The 13,603-nt window shown below is 39.8% G+C and overlaps 1 protein-coding gene across 2 annotated transcripts in view; it reads right to left on the reverse strand.

The window, feature by feature from the left end:
• LOC126213369 (ankyrin-3-like) overlaps positions 1 to 13,603 on the reverse strand; it is a 107,641-nt gene that overhangs the window by 67,611 nt on the left and 26,427 nt on the right. The gene's annotated exons all lie outside the window — the stretch shown is intronic.

Raw genomic sequence — 13,603 nt, forward strand, 5'->3', positions numbered from 1 at the left:
TAAAAAAATTGCATTTGATAAAACAAGTATCTCTTTTGCCTCTTCTTCTGTCCCCCACCCCCTCCTCCAGCGTGTTCAATCGCAAGATATTTCATTAACATTCAGTGCTCGTCACCCCATAGTCAACCGAGATACCTAAAGAAGAGCACCAATATGTTCACAGTTTCTTGTAAAAGGAACCCAGTACAAACGTAACTTCCTCAGATTTGCAAATAAGGTAAAGAAGCACGAATTCTGTTGCTTCTGGTCCATAAAGTTGTTTTTGTATGTCAATCCCTAAAACAGGCGGAAATTTAAGTTCAGGAGTACACTATTTGTGAACAAGTGTAATGAATTGCACAATTAATTGATTGCAGAAATCTCTCAGAACAATGTGTGTTGGTCAGCTACCGCCAATAGTTTCACATTTTCCTGTGTCAGGGTGGGAGACACCACCATTACGTTTCTGCCTGCAACACACCTGGCGTTCGCCGTGCCTAGCTGACGTGACGTCACCAACAAGCCCCGAGGCCTGCCTCTGAGTCGGTGTTGCCGCGACCAGGCAAGTGGATGTTTCTCAGACACTCGTCACTGGCCGTCTCATGTATTTTTTTTTTCTTCACAGTGCGCTTGTCCGTGACGTTCATAAAGGTACAAATATTTTGTGAATCTATTTTGATATTCTGTTGCAAAACCGTCCTCGTCTCTTACATTCTCGCATCACTTTCGGATGATGAACTTGATAGACTCCTTGGTGCCGAGTATAAGCAACTTTATTTCTCCATAATTTTTCGGCAACCGGACAGCCGATAACTGAAAACTATCCTCCCACTATCCTTCCGACTACAGGTGTTCATGAAATATGCCTTATGGCGAAGGCTTCATGTCCTACAAAACATACGGTAGTTTGTAACCCGTAACACAAGATTCACACGTCATTTTTAACTTATTTTTGTTCAGCCTTTTGTAAAATATTGTGTTTCCAATATCACTGTTACTGTGAATGACCGAAATTGGAGAATGTCGACTTTCTCCCCTGAATGTCAACAGATACCAAATACGTCGCTGAAAGATAGAAGATTTCATTACACTGTTGTACATTCGGACCCTCTCCGGTGTGTGTCGACAATCACAGATATGTTCTGGTGGAGGTCCAAAACATAAGAGTCAAAAAAACAAAAAAAAACTGGCTCTCTCCCGCCAAATCCTTTGTTCTGCTCGGAGTCAATCAGCTTTGTCAGTCTTACGCAAGCTTTGATAACGCCAGCAACGTTTTCTTAATTTTTTTTTCGGTACCCTAATTTATACTAAATGGATACAGCAGTAAATCGTGGTCTTTTTCATGTAAAGTTATATGCATTAATTGCGGGTAATGGAGAAGACACCCTGTTTTTATATTTCTCAAGAAAAGTGTTCTAAAACGCTTTCTGAAGTGGTTTCCGCTAAAATTAAATGCAACACACCTTTGGATAACTGACGATTAAAGCGACTGACGATTAAAGCGACTGACGATTAAAGCGACTGACGATTAAAGCGACTGACGATTAAAGCGACTGACGATTAAAGCGACTGACGATTAAAGCGACTGACGATTAAAGCGACTGACGATTAAAGCGACTGACGATTAAAGCGACTGACGATTAAAGCGACTGACGATTAAAGCGACTGACGATTAAAGCGACTGACGATTAAAGCGACTGACGATTAAAGCGACTGACGATTAAAGCGACTGACGATTAAAGCGACTGACGATTAAAGCGACTGACGATTAAAGCGACTGACGATTAAAGCGACTGACGATTAAAGCGACTGACGATTAAAGCGACTGACGATTAAAGCGACTGACGATTAAAACGACTGACGATTAAAACGACTGACGATTAAAACGACTGACGATTAAAACGTTTTGATGCTTTAAAAATTAATGATAAAGAGAAGTTAATTTTACCATCGAAACTAGGGGAAACGAACATACAATATTATCTTACCAATGAGGAATTGTACAGTATAGTCTAGTATATGAAACTCACATCAGAATAGGCCACGGAGGAAGAACATGCATGCCTAAAGAGTTTCAAGATAAATACTAAAATATTACGTATGGACTTGTAATGTTTTATTTAAATTTATGCAAACAGCGTCAAATGAAACGCAGTGCACCTAAGAAAGGTATTGTTGTGAAGCCAATGGTTAGTTCTGAATTGAACTCAAGATGTCAAGTTGATCTGATAGATCTGCAGTCAGAGATGGCGAATATATGTGTTCATAATGGTGTGTCAAGATCATTTAACTACGTTTGTCCAGCTACGACCTTTGAAAACTAAAAGCGCTGAAGAAGTAGCGCATCACGTTCTTTGAATATTTTTAACATTTTGTGCACCAGCAATATTGCAGTCATATAATGGTAAAGACTAGAGTAATCAAGTCATATCCGAAATATGCGCTACGTGGAAAGATGTTAAAATAGTTCATGGAAAGCCTCGTCACATTCAAACAAGACTCAGTTGAAAGGGCCATTCAGGATGTACAGAATACGCTAACTGCATAAATGAACGGTAACGACACAAATAAATGGTCAGATGGTTTATCCTTTGTTCAATTTGCCAAGAACACTACATACCACGAAGGAATACACCAAAGTCCTTATGAAGCCATGTATGGCGTTAAAACAAGAAGAGGCATAGCATCGTCTTTTTTGCCTGGCCAACACATCGCAAATATTGAAACTGAAGAACTCTAAGAAAGTGCCAATACTTCTGAAACCGAAAGACAGCTTGAAGAAGCTGTTAATGCTTATATAAAAAAAAGTTTAGCTGTGGTCATACCGAAAACCACATTCCAAAGAAAAATATTCAAGAAGACCTACAACTTACAACGTCTTCACATCAAATTCTGTCTGAAAAACAAGAGTTGATTTCTACAAAACGAGCGGCCGCGAAAGAAAATCTTCTACTGCAAGCAACAAAGATGTTACGAACCTCACAAAAACAATTTCCTCCTGCTCAAATTGGTGATAATGTACGAATACGAGTCCCTGATGTCGACCGTAGTCTTACAGATAGCCGAAATGTGTTAGCGGTTGTTGTGGGAATAGAAGACTCCGACTTCTATAAACTGGCAAATAAAAATGGTACCTTCATGCAGCTTTACACACGTAATCAGTTCGTAATTTGGAAACAAAAGTTACTTTCCATAGATGAGATTTCTTTTCAAGAGATGTCGCTGGGACAAGCAGCTGCAGCTATTTCTAGAAGGGGGGGGGGGGGGGGGGCAAGACTATACAAGGCATCGTTGCAAGAGCAAGAGTTCCCAAAAAAATAATAATGCAGTTGTAAAAGCAAGGGACTCTTGTGCAATTCAAAGTGGCATAATAGTTCAAGTTGTTGCAATAAATAAGATTTGAATCATATAATTAAGTAATTTTTTATATTATTTTCTTTTCTCATGTAGAATGTACTGTGTATTTTAAGTTCTTGGTCATTCCTTTCAGAAAGGGGCGAAAAAGTTACGTCACATCTGTGACGTTTTATAGCGACTGAATTACGGAGAAGAAAATATAAATCTCCAACATGTTCACCTTTCACCATTAGTGCATGGTGAATGTCAACATTTACCGGTTTAAGTCAGAAATAAGGGTGTTTAGGAAATATTTCGGACATACACTAAGCGACTACGTGGATGTTGACATTCACCGGTGAAAGTCGACATTCTCCAGATTTCGGTGTTTCACTGTAACAGCACCACCACCAGATATCCGGCAATTGCTTCCGAAGTCTACAATGATACACTCGTAATTTGCGTTTACTATCGCAATCGAAAGCATGCTACGATTGCCCTCACATTTACTACTTGACAGTAGCGTCAGTTGGCTGTTGCAACTGCCAATGAAGAGAACCACAACATTCATTCTGCTCAGTCTCCAAATTGCCATTAACGTTGACATCATTACCAAGATAGACATAACGCTATCATTCACGCCACAGGCAATGAACAGACTGAAACAATGTACGGTAAAAGAGATTACCCAGTTAAGCGGGACAAAAATTTAAAATGCGGTGGGAGACTGGAATACGGTAGCAGGTATAAAAAGAGAAAATAGTAAGAAAATATAGACTTAGGGGGAAGGGATGAAAGAGGAATCCATCTGATAGAATTCTGCACAGACCATAATGTAATGACCGCAAACACTTTGCTCGATAACCATGAAAGAATAATACATACGTGGAACAGAAAAAAAAATGGTTTAAATGGCTCTGAGCACTATGGGACTTAACATCTGAGGTCACCAGTCCCCTAGAACTTAGAACTACTTAAACCTAACGTAAGGACATCACACACAGGCAGGATTCGAACCTGCGACCGTAGCAGTCGCGCGGTTACGGAATGAAGTGCCTAGAATCGCTTGGCAAACGCGGCCGGCCTTGGAACAGTTTTCGAATCAGATTTTAAACTGTAAGCCATTTTCGGGTACAGACGCACACATACGATAATTTATTGGTTACTGACTGCAGTTTACAACTACGCAAAATGACAGTAAACGGAAGCAGATTAAGGACGTGGAACCTGAAAGGGTTAAGGCGCAGAGTTTTTCGTTAATGTTACACGCAACGGCTGATTGAAACAGAGGAAGGATTCGATTACAATACGAATAGATATCTTCATTGAGAGAAGAACTGGTCACTGCAGCAGAGAATGTTAATCGGAAAAAGGTACAGTTGAAATCTTTGGATGAAACACGAATGTTTAATTTAATAGACAAAAAAATATAAAAACGTAGCAAATAAAGGAGACCATGGGGAACAGAGATATCTAAAAATACGCTGACAAGAGTCGAAAATCGCAAAAGCGATTTTGCACTTTGAAAACTTGGGTGCCGACATTAAATAAGAAAGAAAACTTTGCTCAAAGGAGAAGCAACTGCCGAAAGCTCATTTGGGTATCCAGAACTAAGGAAATAAGAGAAGGATATATGGCGGAAGGAGTATGTAGAGAGGAGAGGAGGAGAGGCTATACGAACTGATATGAGCGCAATGTTAGATTCCTGTAAAATGTCTGAACACGAGAGACAATACTGATCCTACCACTCAGCTAATTAGACAGACTGAAGAAAGGCAAACCTGTGTTTATAGCATTTGCATGTTTAAAGACAGGTTTTGACAAAATTAACTGAAAGACACTCTTTGAAGCTCCGAAGGTATCAGTGGTAAAAAACAGGGACGCAAGATTATCTACAGCTTGTAAAGAAACCAAACTCCAATGACTTTGAAGGGAAGCAGTTATTGAGAAAGCAGGAGTAGAGAGGATACAAAGTGCACACAGTCAGTAGCAAGAAAAGCGTTTCTGAAAAAGAACATTTGTCCACATCGAATAAATTTTAATGGTTGAGTGGTATTTCATAATGGTATTTGTGTGGAGCGTAGCCTTCAGCTTTCAGCTATGTAAGTGAAACATGGACGATGAACAGTTCTGTCAAGAAGACAATGGACGCTTTCTAAACGTGATAATAAATAAGAATGCTGAAGATAGATACGAAGATCGTATAACTAAAGAAGAGTTACTGGATTAAATAGAGGAGGAAGAGGAAATTATGGTACAACTTGTCTACAAGAGGAGTTGGTTGACAGGGCATATTATGAAGCATCAAGGAATCTTCAGTTTGGTAATGGAGGCTTAATTGTAGGGAAAGACCGAGGCTTGCCAATGGCAAGCAGATTAGAATGGATGTAGGATGAAGTAATTACGTGGCGATGAAGAGGCCTGCAGAGGATAGACTACTGTGGAACACTATCAACACACGTAAGAATTGTTTTTCCTATTAATGAAGCCCAACAGCAAATAACATAACTTTTCATTACGTACGTCAGTTGCGTATTTATTGCCAGAATATTTGTTTAATGTAGCCTCTAGCACATATTCTTGTGATATCTCTATTAGTTTCTGCAAACAGCCATAGGTTAGGGGAAAGTTATGACTTGAACGCAGTTTTCTTATGGCGACTGTCAGCAAATGATGAAGGTTATTACAGGGTGTATACGTGCACAACGAAAAAGAATTCCCGGATTTTCCGATAAAAAATAAACTTTCTCCCGGGTGAAAATACACTTTTTCCGTGTTAAGTGACATACTATTCCTCGAAACTGTAAAACTTATTAATCCTTTGAATGGTTGTGGTTTTGTACACCGGCGTGGAATTTCGAGGCACTTTAGGAAACGATTTCAATGCTTCAGAAAGTAACATGCGGTGTTTGGTGGCATTCGAATTGATACTTTCGTAACACGAAAATATAAAGTGTACATGTTACTGCGTATCAGGCGGAAAAAACTTGTTTTTTTCCCTGAATTTCGAGATTTCGATGCGCTTTTCAAAGCCAGTCATAGCTCATGTCACGTCATCTCGCCAGTCGATGTAGTGGATATTCAGAGCACAGGACATGATGTAGGCAGCCAACATGAACATGACTGTCAAGTAGCGCGAATACACAAACACGAAACGTTCATGGTTTAAACTAACATACATAGTGTTGCTACAAGAAAAGGAAAGCTTTCACATATTAGTGTCTAAGATTAATAAACTGCAAGAGAAGTTAAACTTTTACATATAATATTTTCTTTTTTTTTTCTTTCTTTTTTTTGCGCGTGTCACTTTTAAGATACACTACAGAAACGGGCCAGTAAAATTTGTAACAACGACATGGCTCGAAATTATTCTGAATGGTCGTCCTGAAAGGGTTGATTTTTAAATGAGATCAAATGCTCCGTGATTTAAGAAACCCATCGTACATTCTCGCACATACATCATCTTGCGTAAAAGGAAATTTACTATGAAGTAACGCTTTTCAAACATCATTCGCATTATTTTCCCGCGAGCGGTTAGAAATAGGATCGTGTCAGCAGTTGCCAGAGAGCGACATGTAAGAGGCGCACCGCGCTTGCGCAGCTACGTTGACGCAGGAAGCCCGAATGTTCGTGTGTGTAAAACATTGAAAGATCTTACATTATGTCATAAAAGAAAAAAAGACATTATAGAATACTCGAAGAGCATGGGAATTTCGTGCACCATACTAAAATGCATAATTCGGCTTAAAGTGCACATTTGCATGTCCTGATTCGGATGAAAATTTTTTGAAGTACCGGTACTGTATTATCTCATATTTGGTTCTTTATTATGGCATAATGCAAAACGTGCTAGAAGATGAAAATGTGCACTTGAAATTCAGCGAACAGTTAAAGCTAGCTAATAATGTGGAAATAAACACTTCGTTTCAAATAAGTTAACTGCCTCTGCGGAAAAGGTTAATAAAGCCAAATTTCTGTAGCAAACCGGCAAATTCACTTCATTGTTCTGCAAGGCGACTAATGGTTGACTGTCAGAAAGGTGAAAACAAAAATAGTCTTAAAGTAATAAATTTTAGCCTTCCGTAATTATGTGAATATTTTATTTCACTTGATAGCACCCGGGCACAGAAAAAATCCGTTATGTTTTCATTTCATGCGAGAGCAATAGACGAAGAGCGAACAGCAAAATCACTAAAACGTAAACATGAGCCACGTGGAGACTACCCACCTCTCCACAACTCAAGACTGCTCTGTGCATAGCCCCTGTATCTACGATATTTACGAACCGGGGTAATACAAGAGTTTTTTTTCATATTTTCAAAAAATATGTTCATTTTGTAGCGCACATCTTTCTGAAGGGTTTGATCTATAAAACACACGTGTTCGAGGAAATGTGAGACATGTTATTTGGTCAGAAGTGTGCCAAAGTGCAATGCCACGCCTCTCCACACAGCATTTTTCTATCGCTCGTCACAGTATTTCGCTCTGTGAAATTCAAACGTGGAATATTGTGTAATGGAAGCCACCAAACTATATTCAAGACGGTGGTAATTAAAATGTCCTGCGCTGTCTCACCTGCCCCTCCTAAAAAAACTGAATTAATATTGGATGGTATTATTTGTAATCCGAAGAACAAGAACTCTCTACAAAATTTGCACTCTTTATTGCTTATTAGCTAACAACTTGCTGTTTTGTGACAAAATTATATATAGGATACATAAAACCAGGAAATACAAAAGACAAGCATGACAGTACACATTTCTTCAATCCGTAAGTCCTAGCATTTTTCTCCCTACTCCTGCTACAGCTTTACATGGCGTGCTTTCTTTTCTGGGAAAGAATCTATTCCCTCATCAAAGTTCGTCAAACGTTTTGCTACATGAGAAAACGATATGTCGCTGTCTAGTACTGAAAAAGCTGTTAATACAAATAGTAACTAAGACTACTGTGGTTTCTGCACATGATTACGCGTATTTTGTCACTGCTAGACGAAATAGGCCTGCATAATATTGCAGCAGTTTTTACACACACCAAATAAACAAGATGTTTTGGCATTTTTTTATAACACCACATAATATAATTCACCAAGCGCCAATATCAAGTTCGTTATTCGGCCACCTACAAGCAAAACGTTTTTGTGTTAGGAAACAGTTACACATTTCAATTACACACACTAGCTTCTCAAGCAGGAGATCGAAAAGTAGTAGTACGAAACTTGATATAAATTTGGAATCTTCAAATTTTTCCGTAATATGTGATGTCGCCGTTTCTTCTCCTTCCTCGTCCGAACAAACAACCTTGTTACCACTTATTTTGTAACTATTCCTGCCAGTGTCAAAAATTATTCTCCGCTTAACTCCACTAACCTTACCTCAATCACCGGTTTAGTTACCCCACGTTTATTCTCCGGTCAGGCGTTATTACGTATTCGTACAACGCGCTTTCCGCGCCACTACCAGAATACAGCTTTAGCGGCTGCTATCCGGGACTGTACGACTGGCCCTTACTAGTGTAACGGTCTGGCCAAAACTTCCTTGTCAGAATTTCCTTTTCATGGATCCACCGACAAGATAATAAGTAATCTTTCTTACCTCTTATTCCTGTTACTCGTTTATTTCCGCTCTGGTAGTCTCAGCCTATGGATTTCGCTAATAATTATAACAACGCTTATCATTCGCAATCTTAGTCAACCATATAAACAGCGATTGGCATTCACCCGTTCGGCTTTGTTCCGCTCAGCTTGTGTAGCCCTGTCCCCTTTTGTCTGCAGGAAAGTTTATTTCTAGATGCGACGGGGATTCCCCTGGCATACACATCACGTACACTACGCACGCATACAAAAATTTGAACTTATGATTCATTCAGGAATCGACTTATAATTTGTTCAAAAATGTTCAAAATCCTAGTGATGCGGTTCAAAATCATATGAAGACTCGATAGTCCAACAACGTGTGCTGGATGCTAGGCGCTTTGAGAAACGATGTCTTTTTCGTCAAGAATATGAATTTTACCCCCCCCCCCCCCCCCCCGAAATTACTGCCCGGGACAGATACCGCAGTTTGCCACTCGTCCCCTAGACCCGGGCCTGTTACGCATGCGTGAATGTGCCAGCTTAGGCGCGTCAGTGAAATTTTTCCGGGCAGCACCTGGCTGCTTGCTGCTATTGCTCATACAACTAACTGCCACACTTCTGTAACCAGAAAAGGGAGAAGGTACTACTCATACGCGACTCGACTGCTCAAAAGAAACTAATTTAAGCAGTTGTGACGTCACGCTCATCGGAAGCAATTTGTCGTCACGAGGTCTTCCTAAAGCCTTTCACACATTTTGCTATTGGCAGACGCTTGTATGAGCACTGTGTTTTTATGTTGCACATGGCGCATTTCCTTCGCAACTCGAGTGTTATTTTCGTTTTCTATTCTCTCGTTCACGTTTTATTGCTGCAGTATTATTCTGCAGTAGCGAGATACAGCAATAGCCTTTGTTAGAGCGCTGGTTCTTACCAATCGAAGTTATAAAAATTTAACTGAAAACTAAAACAATGAAAAATTCCCGGAATTCTAAAATATTTCCGGGTTTTCCCCGGTTTTCCCCGGTTTTCTCCCGGATGAAAAATTCCCGGATTTTTCCCTTATCTCCCAGGTCGTATACATACACACACACACACACACACACACACACACACACAGGTTAATAACCATTTTGGCCACTCTGCCATTTGTAGCATTTTCCATAACACATGTATTCCTTCATGAGACAACAAACAATGAATGGTTACGTATTATCCGTGACTTTAGAATGCACTGGCAGTACACAGACATTTTTTCTTATTGTTTATTTTTTTGTTTACACGTCAAGCTCCGTAGGGCCAAATTGAGGAGCAAATCTCCAAGGTCATGGAGCCTGTCAGTACATGAAATTACAACATAAAAGTGATGACAAAAAAAAATGTTAACGAACGCGAAAAAGTCAATCCATAAAGTCAACGAACAATACAACAACAATCACCTCAATTTTTCAAGGAAATCTTCGACAGAATAGAAGGACTGGACCACCCATGAGGAAACACTTCGATTTCGATTTGAAAGTGGGTGATGTACTACTAAGATTTTTGAATTCGAGCGGTAGCTTATTGAAAATGGATGCAGCAGTATACTGCACAGCTTCCTCCACAGGAGTTAAGGAAGTCCAATCCAAATGCAGGTTTGATTTGTACAGAGTATGAACTGAGCGAAAGCTGCGACATAAGCACATATTCACGTTAATTTTTTTTCTTTACAATTTTAATATTCTTTGCGCTATTTGGTGTGGAGCATAATTAGTCCATCACTAGCGGTGGATATTTTAACAAAAATTAATTCAGAGTCGGAACTACTGTGTGTTCAATGTATGTCTCTTATTTGATTTGTTTATCTACACGTTGCCAACCTAACGATGTATATGCTGAAACTGAAGTCTGTTCCCTTTGAGTGTGTGTGTGTGTGTGTGTGTGTGTGTGTGTGTGTGTGTGTAGTTAGGGTGCGTTATAGGACGTTGAATGCGAAAGTAGTATCTGCCAGAGCGTAGTTAAGAGTTTTCATGTTCAGCTGATTTTCGATTTTTTGTTTAAATATTTTTTGAAGGGTTCATGTAAGAGTAGGGACAAAGGGGTTGGGTGTTAGTATTCTGGTAATAATCATCATCCTTTGAAATGTTATTCTACTATTTTATCTACTAATGTAAGTAGTGAATTACTCTTACATGAACTCCTCCACAAAACACTTAAACCAAAACTGAAATCGGCTGAACACCAAACTTTTCAACCACTCTGACAATTATTGCATTCACTTCCAACTTTCTGTAACTGTCACTGAACAGAAGTAAACAACCAGTTTTCAGCATATAATTCGTTGGGTTGGCAGCATGTACATAAACGAAAGAAGTGGAGACATGAATTGAACACACTGTAGTTACGACCTTAAATTACAGCTTTTGGCAAAATGTCAACAGCTACTGACACGAGAAAAAAAGAGTGAACACAAAAATGTGTTGACCACGTGAGGAGAAACGCAGATTTGCGCCAAAAACTATTTAAGTTTAAGTAATTACCTTTTCACACAAAAATACGATTAACTTTTATAACCTACAAGCGTCACATATCAAAACTAACTGAATCATTCTACATTCCACCGAAGATGCCTTAAAGCAAAGGCCAAACGCGTCTTTAGCAAATAAAGTACACTGCAGCAAGAAAAAAGGATTCATTATACCAAAGGAAACGATCAACAGCTGTACATACTTAGTAAATTACATCTTATGACATACCATCAAATTAGTTTCTGTAGGTCAAGTTAGAGTATTGTAAATATGAAAGTGTTCCATGTCACTGCAATTCTCATTTCGCTTGTTATCAAATGCCGTTTAAAAAATTAAATCGATCCATGCTGAAAAACTGTAGTTACCTTCACATCTCGATAGGTAAATAAATTTTGGATATTTATCATCCGACGAAATATTGGAATCATTAGAAGTTACCATTCGCAAAAAAAGAAAGTTTCGATTTCTTGAACGGTTTAGGAAATCTGGGGCCGATAAGAGCCACGTGGTTGACGAGGAGCAGGGCGAAGTGCGTGCCGCATGGCGGGCGGCCCGCCGACGAACCACTGAGTATCTCGAGAACGCTGATAGCTACCGCTCTGCTCTCAACTTTAAAAACAATTTCGGTATGTTGACTGTATTTCATACGCAATAATGTATTATCTGAAATGAACTATAGGCAAAGCCCACGCAATGGCTTTTCACTTCTGAAAGCTCATTAAAAATTCGTGTAATGGTTTACGTAAATACGATGGAGCACGCAACCACGACGAAGAGTCAGTTCTTTACCGACAAAAGGCATCAGGCCGTAAGACGCAGAAGAATAAAATCTTTTCACTGAACCGTTTCCTTTAAATCGGATGGTAAGTGTTTCATACCTGCCGCCGCGTCTACGCCAGAGCGCTTCGGCCAAAGTTCGTGTGGCCCGGGGTTGTGTGAGTGACGTCACGCTCAGTGCGGTCTGTGATTGGCGGCGCGGCACCGGTTCGTGTGCAAAGAGCGACGCACGTGGCAACCGAGGCCCAGTCCCGCGGTTTTTTGGTGGGAAAGGGCCTTATACAAGTTTCTGCACATGCGCAACTGGCGTGGCGTATAATTCCCTACCGACCGAATATATAGGGTTTGATGAACAATGTCCGCGGTTCGCGGCGTGCACTGCTAGCCCTTACCACTCAATTACTTCCTACGTCAATGCCACCACTTGGTAGCACCCGGCAGCAAATTTATCTGCGTTCGCCATAAATCCCGCTAGCGGCAGCATACACCACAGGCACACACTGTACATAGCAAAATCAGATCGGACATCAGCGTATGTTATACTGAGAGGGGGAAAAAAACATTTTCTGAGATTCTGAACGAGATGTTTTGGAATTTATCGTACAGTAATACATTTGTGGGGCTGAGAACCATGAAGCACCTAATCGTCCATTGTTAGACAGTAGAATTTATTCATGCTTCTGACATCTGTTGGGTCAGTTTATCTGTACTGTAGGGCCACATTGTACTTATATCTGAACACTCACTGAGAGCTGTCACTGGTTTCTCTGATATTCACTTAAATATTGGGGGTCGAAGACTAAGTGCTCTTGGCCGTTACGGCTCTTAGCGCCTCACTTGTCTTCTAGTCAAGTCACCTTGTCGGCAAATGGTACAAACTGAATTTAATCATTTACGCAAACGGCTGTTTCTGTCTGGAGTTGGCTGTCTACTGTGAAGAAATCGGCTTTCTAGTGGAGTAGCAACGAGAACTCTATTGAACGTGTATTAAGTGCTAACAGAAAAGAAAATTACCTGGAAAAGTTGGCCGCAAAGAATTTACGGCATTCAAGACGAAATCCGTTGTCACAGAAAATGACGAAATCAAGCGTGACAAGCCAACAGGATTTTCGGCCCAGACGTTTATTAGATAACACATGAATTAGGAACCTTGCCGAAAAAAATACAAAACCACGAAAACTGAAAGTTACACAAAAAACGCGAAACGGAGGGTAGTGGAAGCTCAAATATTATTCCGTTCTTACCATAAACTACTTAATTTTGGACAAAACAACAAAATCAACAATACCATTTCTTCCTCTTTGCAGAGAAGTGATTATTATTATTATTATTATTATTATTATTATTATTATTATTATGGACAGCTGCTGATGAATGTGTTGATGAGCATAGCTGTTACATAGCAGACGTTATTAATTTCGAGCTATCACATTTA

This window comes from Schistocerca nitens, chromosome 11 (genome assembly GCF_023898315.1).
Source record: "Schistocerca nitens isolate TAMUIC-IGC-003100 chromosome 11, iqSchNite1.1, whole genome shotgun sequence".
In the NCBI taxonomy this organism is placed as follows: domain Eukaryota; kingdom Metazoa; phylum Arthropoda; class Insecta; order Orthoptera; family Acrididae; genus Schistocerca; species Schistocerca nitens.